Source organism: Tachypleus tridentatus, chromosome 10 (genome assembly GCF_004210375.1).
Source record: "Tachypleus tridentatus isolate NWPU-2018 chromosome 10, ASM421037v1, whole genome shotgun sequence".
Classification (NCBI taxonomy): Eukaryota; Metazoa; Arthropoda; class Merostomata; order Xiphosura; family Limulidae; genus Tachypleus; species Tachypleus tridentatus.
Window position 1 is genome coordinate 131,061,786 of NC_134834.1, and position 17,563 is coordinate 131,079,348.

The 17,563-nt window shown below is 37.4% G+C and overlaps 1 protein-coding gene across 5 annotated transcripts in view; it reads right to left on the reverse strand.

Annotated features, from left to right (window-relative positions):
* Window positions 1–17,563, reverse strand: part of LOC143230319 (serine/threonine-protein kinase 17B-like) — a 49,971-nt gene that overhangs the window by 14,102 nt on the left and 18,306 nt on the right. Inside the window, exon 1 of one of the 5 annotated variants that reach the window (XM_076463646.1) lies at window positions 13,288–13,306. The exons of the other annotated variants lie outside the window; for them this stretch is intronic. The gene's annotated coding sequence lies outside the window, so the exon portion shown is untranslated. Of the gene's footprint in view, window positions 1–13,287; window positions 13,307–17,563 lie in introns of those variants that run through there. 5 annotated transcript variants of the gene reach the window in all.

Here is a 17,563-nt window from a genome sequence, read left to right on the forward strand (position 1 = left end):
AGTTGGCTCCACTTCTTATATGCATCTATATAGAATCAACACAAAAGCCAACATCATTAATCAGCTACCGGCTAGAGTGACGCGGACTAAACGCCTGGGATAAAAGGAACAAAACAATAATCCAACCTACTTTTTCATAAGTGTGAACAAAGCAGTTCCTGTTTTTTTAATCCAATTATAACAATAAGTTTCCCCTCAAACAGTAGATTCTGTATACATTTACAGAATTTAAAAGAAAGGTTATTACAAACACACGAGGTACGCAACTGAAACGAATTTTTTCAAACACATTTAATCCTAATCTAAGCTGAAATACCGCATTTGTAAGCTCACTGGAAAGGCAATGAACCTTCTGCTACTAATTACAGTGCGCTTGCTTTAGCACTTCAATTGCAATAGTATCACCATCCTAGCAAACAAAACTGTGCGCTACAGGTCACAATATCACTATCCCAGCAAAAAGAAGTGTGCACTACATGTCACCCTCCTAGTAAGGTGATATACTATATACCACAATGTCACCCTCCTAGCAAGAGGAGATGTACACCATATACAAGTTCCGAACACACACACCTTTCCCTTACAATGATTTTAACTTCCTTAAACTTCATATGGTAAACATATTTAGTATAACATACGGTCAACACCAGAAGCATGTCTACATTTAACAAAGATATTACTACTCACTACAGGATCTCACCGGTAACAGACTACAAAATATTCTACTTGTTCTATTTGTTTGATGAAGAACATCCTATAAGATAAGAACAAATTTAAACCAATACACACAAATCTAACAAAGACACGAAATGCAACTAAACAAAATACTACTAAAAATGCAAAAAGCCAACACAATTTCACAAACACTTTATTCCTACCTACGTAAAACCGACTCACGCACACCACAAATATACGGCATCCCCAAATCTCATAAACCAGATTGTCCATTACGACCAATAATGTCCACATATGAATCGTTTAATTACAATCTTGGTAAATACATAGCATGGGCATTCTCCAAATATGTAACATCAGCCAGCTCATTCATCAAAGACTCTTTTAATTTCAAGTCTAATCTAAATCAACTTAATCAAAAAGCTTTAATGGCCAGTTTCGATGTTATATCCCTCTTTATAGAAGTTCCAACCACTGAAGCCTGCAAGATAGCCTTAGAACTCTATTGATTGATTGATTTAGTGTTTTATGGCACAAAGCAGCGAGGCTATCTGCGCCAGACATTTGGTAAAAATGTAAAAAAAAAATAAAAAAAATAAATAAATGTAGTAATAGACATAAATGGAAATGAAGGTAAAACAAAAAAGTACAAAACCAATGTTGACACCTAGTCTACAATGTTAAGATAGAAGGCAGAGTATAAGAAGTTGTAAGGTATTTACTCTAACAAAAAGGTAATGATCATAACCCGTCAGGAAGACTAACAGGTAAGTATAAAATCCACCGTCAGTCACCTGAAGTTGGTCTTTCCAGTCCTGGTTATGAGTCAATATAGCCAGTACTAAAAAGTTAAGTAGTAAAAGTGTGAAATGATATGCAGCAAAAGTATAATAACAACTCGCCAGGACGACTAACGAGTAGTTCAAACAGTAGCGTTAGTCACCTGAAGTTGGCCTTTCCAGTCCTGGTGTCGAGTTATTTAATGTTCTGGCCATTGTCCAATGTCAAATTGAAGGAGAGAGATTAAAACTGTAAAAAAGGAACCACAATTAAAAAGGTGTAATGAATAAATATGCAACACTTAAATGAGATTAAAAAGATTAATGGCCATTAAAAAATAAAAAAACATTATCAAGGTGGACAGAGTCACCATCACCAATAACTCTGTCCAATGTTACAGACTGACCCTGGGAAAAATATGTTTAAAATATTGCCGTCGTTGAGAATTGTAACGATGGCAAGAAAGTAAAACGTGGCTGATAGTGATTTGAGTGTTACACAAACTACACATTGGTGCATCAGTTCCAGATAAAAGAAAATGATGAGTTAAAAAACTGTGACCAATGCGTAGCCTAGTGAGAACAACATCCTCCTTCCGAACTTTACGGAAGCTAGATGGCCAAAGTTCAATTTTGGGTTTGATTTGAAAAAGTTTGTTGTCACGTTGCTCACTCCAAGTGGACTGCCAGCTGGCACGGAGCCGAGCCTTCAAGACAACACCATAGTCCATGTACGGAATAGGCATAGGAGTGATGGTGCTGAAACAGACATATTTATCTGCCATGTCTGCAAGCTCGTTCCCGCGAATACCAACATGGCCTGGTATCCAGAAAAAACTGGATTGAAGTAGCTGCTAATGAGAAATGGGCCAGTCGGTTTCGAATATCAGCGAGAATAGGATGTGAGCTAACGTGTAGCGATTCCAAGGCAAGTATAGAACTAAGCGAATCAGTATAAATAATGCAGTTGGAGTACTGCTCAGCTGCAATATGATCCAGGGCAAGAGATATGGCATACAGTTCAGCAGTGAACACAGAAGCTGTAGAAGGGATTCTGCGCGCAACTACTGACCCATAGCAAACCATAGCAGAGCCCACTGAATTACCTGATTTGGAACCATCTGTATAAATGGGAACTGAATGATTGTTTGAAAGATATTCATTGAATAAAAGACGGTACTTCCAATCTGGAGTATCTGGCTTTTTTAGGTGACTGAAAGAAAGGTCACATTTGGGGGCTGTAATAAGCCATGGTGGGATGGGCCAACCTGTGGAATCTGCAATGTTATCCAAGGACAGACCCAATTCATCCAATTGCACCCGGATGCGAAGGCCAAACGGAGCAATGACAGATCGTCTGTTCTGAAAAAGTACTGCCCACCGAGGAAGGAAAACACATTTCCAGGTGGGATGCTTTGGTAAGGAATGGAGTTTCGAAGTATATTGTAAAGATGCAAACGGCGAAGGTGTAGAGAAGGTTCATGAGATTCAATGTATATACTTTGAACTGGAGAGGTACGGAAAGCCCCAGTGCAGAGTCGAAGTCCTTGGTGATGAATGGGGTCCAGCATCTTTAAGGCCGAGGGTCTGGCAGAGCCATAGACCATTGATCCATAATCGAGTTTCGATCTAATAAGAGCACGATATACCTTTAACATTGAACAGCGATCTGCCCCCAACTGGTAGAAGAGAGAACACGGAGGATGTTCAGTGCTCTTGTGCATTTGACCCGAAGCTGCTTTAAGTGTGGTATAAAGATCAGTTTACGATCAAAGATAAGCCCCAAGAACTTGGTCTCCGGGACCACTGGCAGCAAAACTTCACCGATATGAAGTTCAGGATCAAGGTGAATACCCCGTCGACGGCAAAAGTGCATGCATACAGTTTTGGGAGAGAGAGAAATTAAAGCCGTTCGCCAGAGTCCACTTCCGTACACAATTGAGGGCGGTTTGTAGTTGACGCTCAATATATCTCATGTTTGACGACTGACATGAGATGTGAAAGTCATCGACATACAGCCCATTCGCAACAGTGAGAGGGAGTTGTTCAGTGATGGCATTTATCTTTGTACTGAAGAATGTAACACTCAATACACAGCCGTACAAAAGAACGGGAAAGTGTCGAACCCACACGAACTTGGAATCTCCTATCCATTAAAATTTTTTTAATAAACATGGGTAGATGGCCACGTGACCCATATGTATGGAGGTCTCGCAAAACGCCATACCTCCATGTGTCGTAAACCTTCTCTATGTCAAAGAATATTGATACAAGATGTTGGCGGTTGAGAAAGGCTTCTCTGATAGATGTTTCAAGACGAATTAGGTGGTCTGTGGTGGAGTGCTGTCCACGGAAGCCACACTGGGTGGGCGAGAGGAGGTTGTTTGATTCAAGGAACCAAACAAGACGAGCATTAACCATCCTTTCTAATGTCTTACAGAGACAGCTCGTCAAAGCAATTGGACGGTAGTTTGAAGGAATCTTGGGATCTTTCCCTGGCTTAGAGAAAGGTAAAATAATAGCCTGGCGCCAGGCATCAGGAAAAACATTCTCCTGCCAGATCCGGTTGAAAACAATAAGAAGGACACCAAGAGAAGCAGGAGATAGATGGTGCAACATGTCATAATGAATATCATCAGGTCCAACAGACGTACTGGCAGACCGATGAAGGGCCATTTTTAGTTCCACCAGGGTAAAGGGACAATTATAGTCAAAGAAACAGTCAGTTCGAAAGGAAAGAGGTGATCGCTCTGCCCGAGTCTTGATGGCCAGGAAGGTGGAGGAACAAGCAGAAGTGCTAAATACCCGGCAAAAGCTTTCACCTAGAGTGTTAGCGATGTTCCGAACATCAGTCACCTCCTGACCATCAGAGAGTAAGATCGAGAGGGGGACAGAATTGTAGTGCCCATTAACCTTTCGAATCCTGTCCCATATGATCTTGGAACTGGTGGTAGAAGATATGCTTGTTGTGAACTTAATCCAAGATTCCTTCTGGCTTTGACGTATTACCCTCCCAGCATGTGCACGGGCCCGTTGGAAAGCAACCCGGTTTGAAAGTGTGGGATATCTACGAAAAGTATCCCAGGTCCGCTTTTGAGCCTTCCGTGCTAAGTGGCAAGCAGGATTCCACCACGGACGAGGATATCGTGGAAAACGTGTCGAGGTTTTAGGAATATACTGAGCAGCTGCATGTGTAATACAGTCAGTTACCGCTGCTACACAGTCGTCTATTGATGGCTGATTTACGATGGCAGGATCAAGTTCTGCGAGAGCAGTGAAAGTGGACCAGTCTGCCTGATCCAGCTTCCACCGGGGCACGCGGGTAGGGTGGCATCGACCACAGCCAGTCTCTTTCAAAAGGATCGGAAAATGATCACTGTCTAGTGGATTACTGTCAACCCTCCATGAAAAATGGGAGAATAATGAAGGGGAGCAAACTGAGAGATCAATAGCGGTAAAGGACTGACTAGGTGCATGAAAGTAAGTGGAAGAACCAGTATTGAAAAGAGAAAGATTGTGATCAGAGAGCATCCGCTCTACAGATCGGCCCCTCCCATCAATAATAGCACTTCCCCAGAGAGGATGATGTCCATTAAAATCCCCTAGGATTAGAAATGGAGATGGCAATTGTTCAACGAGAGCATAAAGATCTGATTGACCATATGTCTCTCCAGGGGACAGGTACAGAGAACAAACAGTGATGGTATGACCCAAGGGACCCAAGGGTGTGTTGAGTGACAAAGACAGGGTGGGCACGTGTTGATCAACCAACAGTTCCACCCCTCCATGTACTCGACCATCACACAACCTGTCATTTCTGTACAGAGAAAACTGCCAAATGGAGACAGTGTCAGCAGTTTTGAGAAGTGTTTCTTGTAAAGAAAGACAAACAGGATGGTAGGAAGCAATCAGCGTTTTGATATCATCCAGATTAGAACGTAAACCTCGACAGTTCCATTGTATCAAGGTGGCCATTTTTAAGAACGGGTAGATGAAGTGGCTGGAGAACCCTTCGGTTTACGACCACGTCTTTTTTCTTTACTGTCTTTAGTCGGAGGAGGTCTATCAACCTCCATGGATCCTGCTCTGGGTCGGGTGGGCAGGTTTTTGTTATTGGAAGGGGAATCCAGTGAATGAGGACGCGAACGAATAATTGTTTTGTCTCTTGTGGTGGGAGAAAAAGATGTATCAGAAGAAATGCCTGTATTTGAAACTGAAGGACGTGGATCTTGAGGTTTGTTGGAAGGTATGGGAGGAACAGAGATGGGTGTGGAAGTCGATTCATCAACCTTTTTAACCACGGAGGTCAAAAGGCTTTTCATTTGTTTTGAAAACGATTCTCTTGGAGGCACAGAGAGATCTGTTTGCACTCCCACTGTAGTTGTGGAATGAAGTGCAGCAGCATATGTCCGAGATGGAGTTGTGGACAGCAATTTCCGAGCCTCAGGATAACTAATGTTATGTGTCGTTTTCAAACGCTGTACCTCTTTTTCCTCCAACCATTTTGGGCAAGAATGAATGTAAGAGGGGTGAGAACCATTGCAGTTTACGCAACGTGGGTTCATGTCACAGTCATAGGCATCGTGGTCCTTGCCTCCACAACGAGCACATGTCAGGGAACCACGACAAGATGTCTTTGAGTGGCCGAATCTCTGACATTGGAAACATCGAAGAGGGTTTGGTATGTATGGCCGAACCCTGCAAATGAGATAACCTGCCTTGATGGTGGCAGGTGCACGTGGTGAAGTAAATGTTAAAACGAGGGCATTTGTTGGCAGTGTAACTCCATCTTTGCGAGTGGAGATGCGCCTCACTGCAGAAACTCCTTGAGTGGAGAGACCAGCGAGAATCTCTGACTCGGGAACGTTCTTCAAATCCCTTTCAACGATAACTCCTCGTGAAGAATTCAAGGTAGCATGGGGTGTAACCTCAATAGGTATATCCCCAATTGCCTTTGAATTCAAGACGAGTTCACTGTGTTGGGATGTGGATGTTTCAACCAATATGTCACCAGATCGAAGTTTCTTTACTGACTTTGGAGAGCCAGCAAGTCCCTCTAGTCCCTTTTGAATAAAAAAAAGGGGACATTTGCCCTAAAGGTTTTTCCGAAAGAGAATGTAATATAAGAAAATGAGGTACGTGTGTTACTGATGTTGAAGATTGCTGTTCTGAGTATTCAAGACGTGGTCGCTTACCCATTGACCGTTTTTTTTACAAATTTTATTTAAATTTTTTTAGAGGATCCATATGAAAAAGAAAAAATTTCGGTACCCACTGACCCCACCCACCATGGAGCCCTACAAGGAGACGCACTACAAAGTCACGCAAGGACAATGCAGCAACGCCAGGGTTTCGTGAGCACTATACCCAAACACCAGCATCAGGCACAATGTCCACAACACCCGTTGAGAACTTCCAACACTGGTACTTGGTTGACTCTAGCCCAAGTGGACCAGCCGATTGACCCAAGGGAGGCCACCCAAAGGCCGCCCGTCTACAGGAATTCGAGGCCAAAGTGGTGTGTTAGGGTTGGACACCTCAACCACCAGGATCCTCTCCTCCCCTTTACGGGTCGCCACGCACGGCAAACACGTGGGTGGATGTTTAGATCCCAGAGAAGGTAATCAGCTAGAACAGAACCTTCCCTGGGAGGTCCCCTCACCACGTACAGGAATCCACACCGAGGGGTAGAACTCTATATCCGAGACCCTAACCCATCTATAAACATTCCCAGTAACTAATCAGCAACCCTCATAGAATTCACCACGATAAAGACAAACTTCATGTTCAACAACCAAAACTATATACAAACAAATGGCCTAAGCATGGGCAACCCAGTATCACCAGTTTTAGCCAATATTTTTATGACACAAGTTGAAACACAAGCAATCAACACAGCATTACATCCACCACTATACTGGTACAGATATGTAGATGACACGGTTGCGGGATTCAAATCTACAGAACACATACTTAATTTTTTCAATCACATTAACTCTATACATCCCAACATTAACTTCACATGTGAACAGGAAGAAAGCAATCAAATATCATTTCTTAACCTCAAAATTACAAGAACCGACACACAATTCAAAACAGAAATCCACCGAAAAATCACCCATACTGGACTATACATTCCTTGGGACTCAGCACATGAAACAAAACAAAAACTCAACATACTAAGAAACCAAATAAACACAGCCATAAAACTATGCTCACCAGATAAAATTAACGATGAATTAGACAAAATAAAACAATACTTCATCAACATCAATAAGTTTCCTGCACAAACCGTAGAAAATATTATACGCCTAGACAGAAAGCAAAATCAACCAACAAAAGTAAATATATCTCAGGAATCAAAAAATCACAAAACCATATACTGCTGCATACCATATATTCCTGAGATCAGCAGACAAGTAACCAACATTTGGCAAAAATTAGTAACAAAATATGACATTCCAGTTAATACCAAATTTATTCAAAAACCAGGCACAAAACTGAGGTCTATACTATGTAAAAACTACACTGACAAACACCACACGAACATTATTTATAAAATACAATGTGATAACTGCCACGACTTCTATATTGGAGAAACAAGTACAAAAATGGAAACCATATTCAAAGAACATAAAAAGTCACCTTCACATGTTTTCGAACACTGCAAGTCAAATAAGCACAACATAACCATAGAAAACACTCAAATACTAAATAATGAAACAAACATAAACAAACGCAAAATTAAAGAAGCCTTACTTATACAACTTAAACCCAAAATAAACCAATACAAAGGAACACCTTTATACCTATATTAAAAATAATATAATAAATAATATAAAATTATATATTCAAACATCTAACACCGCCCTCTACATTCCGACACTCAGTTACACAACCCTTTTCAAACATGTGGTCAGCTTCCAGTCAGTTACCTCTTTCTTTCTTTGTGAACCTGGCAATGACTGAAGAAGGTCGAAATGTTGTTCTCTCCTCTACGTAAAATATTTTCTCAACCCAAACAAGCCATTTTTACATTATATTTTTCTCTACAAGTGGGTTTTCTCGACATCACTGATTGGTTGGTTTTTGTTTTTCTTTTCGTCCTGCCAATATTCATAATAGCATAGTTAGTTTCTTATTTTCTTTGTTTGTAATTAACAAGCTACACAGTGGACTGTCTATTCTGCTCACACCCGCATTTTAGCATCATATTTAGTAAATCTGTGTAAAGCTTTTATTGCACCTTAATTTGACTGCTCATAATTTGCAGTTGTTCTCATAACAAGCTCTAATAACACAGTTGGGTCTTCCCCACTCAAAAGTGAGAACTTTATTTTTTGTTCACTAGATTTACTATGTTTTACCGATATAGTTATTTACAATTTTAATATAGTAACAGTAAGAACAGTTAAATCTTCCTTTCTTCTATAAGTGGGATCGCAAACATGTAGGTAGACGGAAATAACGACCAATTACCTCTGTTATTGCATTTACTTACAAAAAAAAAATCACTTTTCTTTAGGAGGTACAACATTAGATTTAATGAAAAGTAAGAGCTTCAAAAATTCACACATTTTTAACAGTGTAAATATTAGAAACGTACTATATAACACTGAAAGCTTTTAAATTAAGGGCCCATAGACTATCTGTGCCTATGACTCCGAAAATTTCTTAATCCGGCTCTGCATTGGTGAACAAGCAAATACACTACATATTTCGCAACTGTTAATAGTGATGTCATGTAAAGTTATTCGATAAAATAAAAATATACGACAAAAATACTGATTTACATAGGCAAGTTTACAACAGATGGATTTTCAAGCTTTCGCCTGATAGGGATTTTCCAGCCTACTTGGTAAGTAGTTATCAAACACTTGCCTTGTTATAACTTAATTACGGTTTACTGTGTTCGTTGTCGCTAGTGCTGTTTGTTCCCGCCACCATAAATTCGATAACGGACGAGTTATAGTTTATAACAACGATAAAACCAAAAACTTTCATTATTGCGTCACCGAATAAAAAAGTTAAAAGTCCTTGTTTTTGTTCGACTTAATATTAACATATTAAAAAACAAAAGTCTTGTGCTAGTTTTTAGTTCACGTTTGGTAAACGTTAGTTGCTCTAATTGAAATTAGTTTATTTTTATTTTACACATTTATAAGCAACCATGACCTGCAAGCCTCAGTAGAAAAACAAAAGAAAAACTTCTGTGATTACGCCAGCGAAAATGATACACAACATTATCGAATGATGTTGTAGCATGATGTGTTATAAAGCCTAATTTGTGCTTATTGACATGGTGGTCAGCTCTTCGTGCATGTGTTGACTGACTACGTAAATATGGAAGTCCAGTCAAGGACCAACAATCAGGATAATGCTACTACAGTTAGTAATGGTGGCCAGTCGTTAATGTTATGCTACACTGAAAGGGAAGTTCATGATTATGCATAATCACTATGATCGTGAATAATGTTTTATGTTATCACAATTTTGTACTTCTGTTCTCATTTTCTTTTAATGTAGAAAATTAAAGTAACCATGAAACGATTCCACGACATTTAAACAAACAATACTTTTTAAAACAAAGCATGTACGTGAAACAAAATTGGAACCGTTCGTATACTAATGTGCACATGATACATCAACTTGCAGTCTATCTTATAAGTGCGCCCGTCATATTGCAAGGACAGAATAACATCAACACGTTACAAAAGGACAGTGTATATATGAGGTCACAAAATATATAAACACCTGACAGAACCTTACTTATCAAAACAAGTTTTCATAAGTGCCGGAGTAATCAATTTATCACTTTTTAACAGTTAAGAATTTTCTAACGGTGTAACATTTAGGGATGTTTTAAATTCGTTTTCCTTACTAATTCTGTTTATCAGTCATCTTCAGAACTTCTTTATTGAGACAAATTTTCGACGTGTTTGAACAATTTCTATGATAAATAACCTAGTTGAGCAGCATGAAGTATTGAACCCAGAGTGTAGCCATGAAAAGTACTTGGGCTAGATAACAAAAATCGAAAATCCCAGGTTGTTAACACTGTTTAACCAGGTCATCATAGAGTAACTAATAATAAGCATTATTAATTAAAGACAAATTCCAAGACAACTCAAAGTACAAAAAATATCTTTGTAAAAATTCCATTGTGTTAATACGATTAACCTAAAAAATGATATAAAAATGTATTTATATTTGCGTGACTTCCAATTAAAAGCTTTAATATACTACCATTATTACCTCAGATTTGAAAAAATAAGATTTTTTTAATGCGCTGTCAGACAAGATAATCGACTAGTTTTGCTATTCGATATGAAATTCTCATTTTCTTGTACACCCCTAACTTTATATTATGCTATTGTCAGTTATTATACAAAGCGTGATCAAAGAATTTTAATTCACTATTAACACTGCCACAAAAGATAAGTAACTATACTGTCAGTAAAGGCGGATTGAATACGAAAGAAAGGTTTACCGTTATTGTATGAATCAGTAGACAGACTCAACAATTATGTTAACCGAGATCTAATTTTAGAAATCAGATCATTATCTTTAAAAAATAATCGCAATAATTTAAGAGTAAAATTTATTAATTTAGTAACTTTCGTCAAAAAGATGCATTTATTCTTTTCCTTGTGTCAAACCTTGTTTTGTTACTTACCAATAAAACTTGTGTTGGACTGTTGTGTTGGCCCATGACCACCTACCTGTCTTTGTACTCGGACAAGATACCTTCTGGTTGGGCAAATTTTACAAAACTTAGCTGGATGTGTGTATCTTTAGGTCACTGACCATTTACTTTTTTTAGTTGTTTTTTTTATCGAAGTCAGATTTTTCAAATCTTTCATTTAGTAAAACTCCCTCTTATTTATTTGTATAGAAAGAATATTAAAGTTTTAATGGAAAGTAGGGATAGTTGGTTATTTGTAGAATTGCTATAAAAGTGTCCAAAGCAAAATACTTGCTGCAATAAAAAGTACATAAACAAGATTGAGATATTTTTAAAAAACAGTATATATATATATATTGTACATTGATCATTGTGTGTGTGTGTGTGTGTGTGTGTGTGTGTGTTGTTCATTGATGTCAGTAAAAAAACATCATTGCTTGTTAGTTCTATGTACCTACAAAAGAAATTATAGGTTACACATTTCTGCAATTTGCAAGAAAAATAAGTGTCTTAAATAACAAAGCATATTTATGATTGAATGTCTGGAACGAATTACGAGGTCTGTTCAAAAAATACGCGGACTGTTTGAATTGCGCGGCTCCAGTTGGTTCCAGGGGAATCCACTTGGTGTCGCTAGGTTTGCACAGATCAGCTGATTACGACGCCATTTCCCGATTGCAGATATCTTCATTTGTGTATTAGCTACGCGGTTTTAAGTGAAGTGCGATTTTTTCGTTTGGCAGATTTCACAATCAATGACCTGAAGGACCAACGACTTGCTGTGAAATTTTGTGTTAAACTTGGAAAATCTGCGACTGAAACTTTTGCTATGCTTAACACGGCTTACGGTGATGTTGCTATGAAGCGTACGGCATGTTTCAAGTGGCATGAACGTTTTAAGGATGGTCGACAGTCCATTGAAGATGATGAGCGTCCTGGACGTCCTTCCACGTCAACTGACGACCCACACGTCGACAAAATCAACACCCTGGTGCGGGCAAATCGACGTCTGACTGTCAGGTAGCTTGCTGAAGAGTGTGGGATATCAGTTGGATCTTGTTACGAGATTTTGACCGAAAAAATTGAAGATGCACCGCGTTGCTGCGAAATTTGTGCCTCAGAACTCGTGAGTTTTTGGCCAAACACTCGATCACTGTTCTTCCCCACCCCCCTATTCACCTGACCTTGCTCCTTGGGATTTTTTCTTGTTCCCCAAACTCAAAAGACCCTTGAAAGGAAGAAGATTTGAGACGATTCCCGAGATTAAGGCAAATGCGACGAAGGAGCTGGAGGACATTACAAAAGAAGCGTACCAGGACTGTTTCAACAAGTGGAACCACCGTTGGGATAAGTGTGTGCGTTGGGGAGGAGAGTACTTTGAAGGGGTCCCAGACCTGTAACTTCTAAATAAAGTACATTTTGTTTTATGACGTCAGTCCGCGTATTTTTTGAACAGCCCTCGTATGTTAAACACGCCGTCTCACACACTGATCCCCAGTTTTAACTCTTTTGAAACCAAAGAGGTTGCATAGAGGCCCGTTTCGTAAGTACGTACTTTCCCTATAAACTTAAACTCTCGATCTCATTTAAACCTCAAAAACGTAATCAAGCAAAATACAACTAACAACTGAAAGCTAGTATACATTTTCTAGTAAATATGAACCTGAGGATAATCGTTATAAAGTTCTCGTTATGCCAAAAGATCAGGCTCTTCCCTAAAAATACGAGGTCAAAGGTCATCAAGGTTACAAATGCACATATTCGGACAAACAACACATTCGAACATTTTATCCAAACTCATGAATGAAACGATAAATAGTACAACGATTCTAAGTAAAATAACTCGTCGAGATGACTCATTCTTATAATTAATAATGTAGTTTATTCCTGTTGGCACTGTGGTTACATGACCTGCTCTGGGAACAAGTCCATTTAAGTTGGTTCGCCAGTTCCTGAGAATGATAATGTAGTCAATTCGGAAAAAAAAATTTAATAAAATAAAAATTCAGTGTTAAAATAATGTTATTTATTCCTACCCTAAAAAATCTGAACTTTAAATGAATTAAATAACATCGATAATAGTTACAATTTATCTGATTAATCTAATTTACATCATAACAGTTGTTCATGAAAACTAATGATATTTACCATTACTGTATTTTGTATATCAGGCAGCCTGACAAGCCGTACGTTCTACCTGATGAAATGCCCCGTCCGCAGTACATAAGGTAAATGTAGGATGGAGACATATAACATTCTTTAACGTTTTCTCTCATGGGTTCTTAGAATTACCTACAATAACTAACTTGTATTTATCTTTGTAACCAGTGCGACAGCCACTCTTCCGTTTATCATGCTAACAAGACTAGATGTTACATGAAGACTTGCCAAGTATGAAGAAAACAAAATCATCCAATTTTAAATTTTTCTTCTGCATGAGAAAAACTGGCTACAAATTACTTATGAAGGACACTGACAATATTTCAGCCTCCGATGCAAGATTATATGAAAAAAGTTCCACGAGCAGATATGTCAAGCAGTAAAACCAGTTTTATCCTTCTTATTCAGAACTAATAAAAAAAAATATTTTTTATCATTCTGGAAACCAACCCCCCCTCCCCTTAGATATGTTGGTACCTGCAACTAGCGTTTACCGTAAAAACTAAATAGTGCATATTACACTGTTATGTAAGGTTCTCATCGACTGGTGTGGATCAAGAGGATATTTTAGTGAAATTTTAAGCATCTCATGACAATTGTTAGTAAAAAACGTAGCTCAGCAGACAGACAGAATACACAGGTGCGTTTTCCGCTGCTTAACAATAGATACTTTTGAAAAAAAAAAAAACGTGGTTTTAACTCGAATTTGAGGTTCCATTGATGACTGCTTTGTCTTCTCGGCTATTACATAATATCACATTAAAAAACTTAGTAATATTAACAGCGAAGGTTTTGAGGTATTTAAATAGTTTCGTTATTCTTTAAATCAAATGTATCTTAATAAAATAACGAACGTTTGTAGCAGTACAATCAAATTAAAATCTACACTGGTTTCATATATCAGGAATTTACGCGACTTTCGAAGTACCGCTCAGAGTTTAAAATATTTAGTTTCTCTACATACCATAATATAAGATATTTAGATCATGAATAAGTAAGATACTATTAAACTGTAATATTTATTCTGAAAAACGAGAAGGTGGTGACTCTTGAAAAGGAAACTTTCTCTCTCTCTTTAAAACACACCACACGTTATTTATATTAGACACCTTTGGCACCAGCTCTGCTGGAAACCTACAGTTGTACAAATGCTTGTTACTACATCTGACGCTTGTTTTTAGTAAAATATTTGGGTCAGTCACCGAAATACAATACACAAGTTACTTGATATAATCAAATTTATAGAACCTTGAGGTTATACCTTGATCTTCAAAATGATGCGATAACATTTGGACAAGTGTTTTAAAAACATGCGTAGTTTTGCTGAACAGAAACATAAAACTTAACTCGCACGTTAAAATTTAATAGTATAATGACGTCAAAGTTTAAATTATGACGTTTATTCTCGTTTAATATAGCCCCATAAAATTAATTTTACACATCATATATAATCAGAGTAAGTAAGCAGAATGCTTTGTTAAGTAAGAGCATCACTCTTAAGCGCGCTCACATCACGACCCAAAGTACAAAGTGTTCCTGCAATGTGAACCATTAACCCTTGGATTCACAGTTTGAGGACGCGAACCACTAAGCCACGCATGGGTCTCCAATAAGAAATATGCAAAGTTCACTGAAATAACCAAAACAGTCTACATCAATTTGCCAGATAGAATAGTAAATTTCAACTGAAGTTCAAAATAGCTGACAGTAGTCAATCTTGATAGTAGAAAAGAGCAAACTATGCAAGAAGTCTTTCAGGTAAAATCCAAGTAACATCACCAGACAACATACTTAAAATCTACAAAACGTACATTAGACCAACAATACAATATGCATCACCTGCCTGGATTAACATAGCACCCACACATGTACAGAAACTTCAACGTATACAAAATTCAGTACTAACTTCAGCATATAAAGTACCACGTAGCACCTCAACCACGTTCATGCACAAGTTTGCAAACATAAACACAATATCTGAAAGACTCTTGCATAATTCTCTAAAATATTTCAATAAGAATTGGCATAAAAATGACTTAATGTGTGATCTCGACAGATATCACGTACATGATGTAAATAGACCTAAATACCTCTCCCCTTTTAACATATATTTAAGAAATGTAACACAAGCTGGCCACTATGCACTAGGCACTTAGTCCTTGTTTCTTTTTTTATTATTGTAATTATTATTTTTCTTTTTTTCTCTCTTATTGAATTATTATTCAAGTATTGAATAATAATTATTATTATTACTTTCTTGTGTGTGTGTGTGTGTGTGTGTTACTACAAGTAGTAGCAGCATTCTCTCTATGAAGAAAAAGGAGAAAAATACAAAAAAAATATATGAAAATACAAAAAAAATAAATAAAAAATGAAGAAAAAAAAACACAAGAGAAATAATAAAAGAAAAAAAAGAGAAATAATAAAAGAAAAAAAAAGAAAAAAACTTCTTGTTCGTCCATGCATGGACTGTGCCCTGAAAGGGGCCTGAGTATGATGTTATACTTTTACTCTAGCCCAAAGCTAAAAAACACACACACAAAAAACACCTAAAAACTGACGCTATAATCGTTCGGGAGGGAGGAAGAGGTCAAATGTACCTGACCCTCCTGGGTATTTAACATCAATACCCAAATACCGACACAGTGAAACTTGATAGTAGACATAAAGCTATTACAAATTATATTTTGAATGGTACCCACGCGATACGTCAGCGTTCTAAGACTATTTACAAAGAAACATGTATTTTGCTATTATGTTTAACAGAATCTTAGTGTTACTACCTCGTTAACACTTATTTTTTATATATAACTACCTTCTTAGACTGAAGTGTTTTTTTTTTGTATTTTAGTTTTAGTTAGTTTAGTAAAGTGCTGTATTAGTAAATTTCCAGGTTAGTACCGTCACATTCAGTTCAAGATGACCTAATTAATTTCAAAAACTCATTTCTGTTCTACTACAAAACACTTGTAAGCGCATGCGTCCTATGCTTAAACTATCTGTGGGGTACTTATATGCAGGTTCGTGATAGTCCACCCAGTACATACTTCAATAAATGGAGTCCAGTGTTACAATATACGCACTTAATATTCTAATTTATTTAATAGTAAAAAAGACTTGATTGCTGTACGCCAAATTAAAGGTGTCATCTAATACTATTGTTTAATTACTCTTTAAGATGTAGCGAAAAATACACATTACATTTTTAAGGATAAAAAGGCCACCAAGACACTAATCTAGTTTTTAATTGGCTGTAGGTTAATTATTCTTAAGATGCCTGAAAAGAGCAAATTACATACATTTCCTATAATTTATTTAAATACACACTTAGTGTAATTTAATCAGGCCACAACGTCCGCGGTGCCATTGGGGGACAACATCACAGTTAAGAATGAAGATGTATTGTCTTACCTATTTTATGTCAAGTATTCGTAAAATTGTCAATCCAATTAAATTGTATCACACTTCTAGCGACCTTTCGCATTACAGCAATATTTCTAAAAGTATTTGTTTACGTTACCTGTAATTACAGTTACATAGAATCTTTCAAGCATTTGTCATCCGACCAGTGTCGTCTACAGTTTATAGTGGAATGGATGTTCTGGAAGGGTATTGATGTACCATAAAGAATCTTAAGAATTCAAGTAATTTTTACCACATACATTATATATATTTGAAAGACAAGCCATTCAGGTCTGCAACAAACATTGAAGCGATGTTTAAGCTTAAACGCTAGAGGAAGATAATTCAGAAAATATAACCTTGTTAGCACAACCACTTTTTATTCTTATTACCGAAGCTTCCATGAAATGCGGATTTAAGCTTGAGGCAAACTTTATATGAAGAAAGACAATGATTTCTGCTCAACCGACAAAAGATGTATATAGCAATTCATCCTATTTTATGAAAAACCACGTATAAACAGAATGAGATAAAAATTCAATATTTAAAGATAATAATACAAAATGCAAAATCAATCTTCCAGATCTACTGATTATCCAGAAACAATTCTTATATTTTTAGACATCTAAAACGCTGAATTTAGGTCCTTTCGTTATCAAAATATTAAAAACAAAACCCTGACAAGTAAATTATAATTAGAAACATCTTTCTTTAGCATTTGCAACTTTGAGTTGAGTGTTTGTTTTCGAATTTCCTGCAAAGCTACACGAGGGCCATCTCCGCTAGCCGTCTCTAATTTAGCAGTTAGTCATCACCGCCCACCGCCAACTCCTGAGCTACTCTTTTACCAACTAACAGTGGG